This window comes from Gastrolobium bilobum, unplaced genomic scaffold, assembly GCF_033153095.1.
Source record: "Gastrolobium bilobum isolate Gb01-03AN ecotype WA unplaced genomic scaffold, APGP_CSIRO_Gbil_v1 utg40354, whole genome shotgun sequence".
NCBI lineage: Eukaryota > Viridiplantae > Streptophyta > Magnoliopsida > Fabales > Fabaceae > Gastrolobium > Gastrolobium bilobum.
The window spans coordinates 5,174-10,346 of record NW_026895802.1 but is presented as its reverse complement, the minus strand read 5'-3'; positions in this window follow the sequence as shown (position 1 = coordinate 10,346).

The following is a 5,173-nucleotide window of genomic DNA, read 5'->3' as shown; positions in this document are numbered from 1 at the left end:
TACTACCTCACTTGGAGCCGATATTATTTCCTCGAAATTACTTTACACCCACAATAGTGCTTCACTATCACACTTCTAAATTCTTACACACTATGCCTCACCTCTTATATCCAAATCTGACATATTATTCATTTACAAATATCTGACCTCATATTTTGCGTTAATCACATGGAAGAACTCTCTCAATACAGTGGGTAACAACATTCACAGGTTTTAACCGCTCGAGCTCTTGCTGTCCTCAGGGCCCCAGATGTAATGACCCACCGATCAGAGAATCCACCCATATGATCCCTGCTGTAATAATAACTTACCACTAGCTATCCTTATTCAAGGAGCATCCCCCAATTGTTTCTTCTTTGTGCTTTTATATCAAATATCCCTATTATACTAACAGTTACGCCAATGAGGAACACTTCCTCGTCTCACATAACTCATATAAGATAATAACAATCTCCGGGAACATACTCCACACGGAGATAATCATACACTCCGGGCACATAAGCCACACAGAGCTATCCATAATCTCACGCCATACAACATGCACCCAGTGCACAGAGGAATTTATACTCATAATACATCTATATATAACAGCCACGTGTACCCAGTACACACCAGATTACATATGGACCAAGTCCATTTGGTGTCTGTATCATATCCGTATATAACGGCAAAACTATTTTGTATATCAACATGGGGTTACCCCCATAATCAGAGTAGTAGTATATTAATCATATCACATATATGTATGGTGCAATGTTTCTTCCTTGATTATTCTTCTCAAAGATTGTTTACTCTTTTACTTTGACTATTCACCTAGCATGGTTCATAGCATAATCTCTATTCCATGAATCCTAAACTTTTCTCAAGGTTCTGTACACATCTCACATCTCTTAATATAAGTATCATATTTCCCATCACACAGGGGTCTCCTAATCATTTCCGTCCAATCATAGAGAACTAACTTCGCCTCAATCCTTGTACTGAAATTTACATTAGTCACTGCATCGAAATTCTACCTCAGTCCTTACACTGAAATTTTACATTAGTCTTTGCACTAAAATTATACATCAGTCCTTACACTGAAAACTACTCGTCAGTCCTTGCACTGACAATTATACATCATCTCATTAACTAATCTTATCATTTTCGTCTTGCCATTACACATTAGCTCTTTTGTTAAAAACATAATAATTTCATACCCTATGCCCATTTTATACTTTAGTTCTGTCGCTAACTACTTAATTTCACACTTTATTGTAACTTAGTTCATACACTGATCACTTGATTTCACATTATGTTGTACGTTAGCTCATCCTCTAATCATATCATCTCACCTTGTTGTTATACAACGATAACCCACAAAATCATGCAACTGTTCTACTCCATTGCCTGCTACGGCTCACATAAACCTATACTCAATACTGTATAGCAACCCATCCATTTTTTTTATCACTTCCACCCTTGGTGGTTGTAGAATATTCATTACATTGGAAATACCACTACTCCGTCTATCAATCCATATCAAATACCAATAATTTCACAAGCACACTACTATTAGTAGTACCTATATATAGACCACAAGATCACAGTTTCTTTACAATCCTCATTACTGTCTTACACATGACTATACATTGAAAGTTGGAAATGGCCTTGAAGGCCGTAGCATGTGAGAGGGAAAAACAAATTTTTTTTCCGCAAGCGGAATACATATGCATGTCAAGATACATACTTTAAGACGTATGTCATACCTTGTTCGTGAAAACTCGTGATGATCAAGGTAGATCTGAAGGGTCCAGACCCTCTAACGTTGATCCACATCACAAAAGACGAGTTTCTCAAAGAGTTCGGTGAACATTATGACCATTTGGCCGTAATCTTTTTGGTTGCACTGTTCATTTTATGTTCACCCTGCATCTTTTTGGTTGCAGCTCTGGAGGCTCTCGTCAACAACAGAATCAGTGGTCTTCCGGTAATCGATGACGACTGGAATCTGGTAAGTGTTTAATTTAATTACCTTCACATGTCTTTTGCTTTATTATGTAATTCTAATGCTATTTGTGTGCGTGTGTGTGTTTACATTTTGAGTTTATTGCTTTAATTTTTTATTTCATTGGATTATTTTTTATTTTATTATTTTTTGGTTCTGCAGGTTGGGGTCGTTTCAGATTATGACTTGTTAGCAATCGATTCGATATCAGGTACCATTGACATCATGAATACAAAATTGGAAATACTATCTTATCCTACTTTGTCTAGTTTACTTTTGAAGTAGATAGGTTTCTGTTCATTACCGAAGCAAATCAATGTCCATGTAGGTTGATGGGAATGGTTACAGTTTACATTTTATTTTCCCAAAGTTTTTGCTGTTATTGTTGAAAGATTGAAGATATTCATATGTTTTATGCCCATGTGTATGTAGAGACAGTAGTTTCTGTTTTGGTGAGTAGGGAGGCCAAATGGTGGTATTTGACTTTTCTGCCAAGTCTGAGATTCCATCAATGTGCCGCTGCAATCTTGTGAAACAAGTTCTATGCATACTATTACTAACTGTCCTGGATGTGCAGGGAGTGGTACGCATGATAAATAGTTTAATTATGTATTTATATATGTAAAGATTAAAGTCGTAATTTAAAAAATAAAAATAAAAAAAATTAGGCAATTGAACATGGCTCAACAAATAATTACAAAATGTACAATCTATATTGGTTTCACACTTCACAGCCTTTAAGGTAGCATACGAGAGTCTAGAATAGTATCTTAGTGACACAAAATGAACCTTGATATCTATAATAAGGGGAAAAATATCAAAAGCTGCTGAAACTTCAATATTTATCAATGCTACAGGGGCTTAAAAACTTCACCATAAATGGTAGGGAACTCGTTACTAGCCTTCAGAAGATTGACGGTGACAACTATCCAGAGGTATTTATTTTTATTTTATTTTTTCTATTTTGTTTACTGCAGTTGCGAAATATTTATGTGTTAAGGTATTGCGTTTTTCATTTCCAAGCATAACACATTTTTCTTCTTCTTTCGAATCTAGGGCCAAAACTAAAATTTTTGTTTTGAGCTCTTTCGATTTGAGTTTCAGTCGTTAATTCTTTGGTATTGGTTTTGTACACACACCACAATGATTATGATCTTTGACAGGCACAATGGTATATCCTTTGTTATTTTTGCAAAGGAAAACATGTTATGTTATGAGTGCTATACCACAAGATATCAGCAGGGATGAATCACTGCAAGCTTTGGTTTGGGATCTAGTAGTTGGTTTTGTGAAAACTAGCGTAGAATTTCACCAAAAGCTACCTACAATTTTCTTTGCATCCTTATTAGAGTTACCTATGTGCACTTATGGTGTCATTTAAATTTCACCTACAGTGGAAACTTTTGGAATGATAGCTACATTGTAATTTACATTGGTCATAATGCCAATTTTTTTCTCACACAATATGGATTCAATCATGATTAAATAACTTTCAATTTGAGAAAAATCATCCATAGTGACTGTCACCCTCAACACCACATTAGTGTAAATTCATAGCTGAAAACAACTAACTTGATATATATGTTTGTAGCATAACTAAGTCACTTTTGTCATTTCACAATATTTTTATGCATATTAGCTGTTATATAATTAGTTAAATTTGAAAGTCATATACTTATATTTTTATTGAAAGTCATATAATTAGCTGTTATATAACTTGATATATATGGTATGCTATTTGCATCTTATTCTCTGAAGTGAGCTTGCAAATCATAGGAATTCTCTTTATTTGAAATGGAAGTTCCTTTCTCATTCTAACACATATGCATGAATTCGCATTTTGTTGGACTTTTTCAGATGGCCAAAGATTCTTACTAACTTTTGACTGTATGCGCCCAGAGTGTATGGATCACCCGCGTAACTGTAAGGTTGTTTAAGATATCCTGTCCTTATCTTTAGCTCAAATGGTTCTTGCTTTCCTTGCTTTGTGTTAGGAGTTTACTGTTTGGCAGACTGGGTAAGTGAGGTAACTTAAGAAACCTTTGGATTAGTTTGAAGGTAACCACATTATACGCGCGTTATATTCGTGTGTGATTTTCATAATTTATTCGATAATCACAGAATCTCTAACCTTATATTTGTCGGAAGCAGGAATTGCAGGACCAGATACAATTGGTTCCTATTGATCTACAAAATAGGCCTTCTTGGTATAAGGAGAAAGTCTACCCACCCAACAAGGTCATATTACCTTTGTGCCAAAACCAAGCCATCTTGATCTTATATTTGTTTTGAAAAATAGTGTACCACATCTAAATAGTGATGTTTTGATGTACTTCGAAATCCAGGTTCCATCTTTGGAACACAATAATGAAGTTAGGGGAGAGAGTCTTGATCTGATTAAATATATTGACATTCACTTTGAAGGGCCCTCCGTTTTCCCAAGTGTAGGATAGTTATCTGATTTGCATTGAACTACTGTGTTTAGAAATTTACTATGTGATCAAGAATCATATTCAATTTATATTACCGCCGACTACATTTTTATGCTTTACTTATTCAAGTACTTATTTTAATAACGTTGGTCTCTTTGTACTAATAAGTCATCACAATTTAAAACAGCCTGAAGTGAGAATTATGTCTAGATATGAATGCCCTTAATTTTTTTACATCACTGCAACATATATTAACATACTACTAACTTATCATATAAAGATAACTACAACTGCTCACTATATATAATACGATGATTACACCTTAAAGCATGGCCATTTTATTTAATTTTTTCTTTTTATCCTTTTGAATCTACTTGGTTTTTTAAAAGAAACGTAAAATTTTAAATGATTTTTTTTTTAAATTTTCAACAAATTTGTGGGGGTCTTAAACCTCCAGAAATTGAAACATTTGTGGGGGTCTGGAGCCTCCAGAAAATATTTCAACAAATTGTGGCGTTGCACATAAAGATCTCACAAAATATGTTGTGGCGTAGGCAAAACTGGGGGTCATTGAGAATGCCACAAATGTACTTTGTGGCGGTCAAAGATTCCCACAACATGAAAATATGACCCCCACAAAATGCTTGAATTTTTGTAGTGAATCAATAAGAGTCTATGTACAACTATACAGCACTTACCACAATCATACAACAATCAGAGTTCCCTAAGAAACTGCTCTGATACCATAAAATGT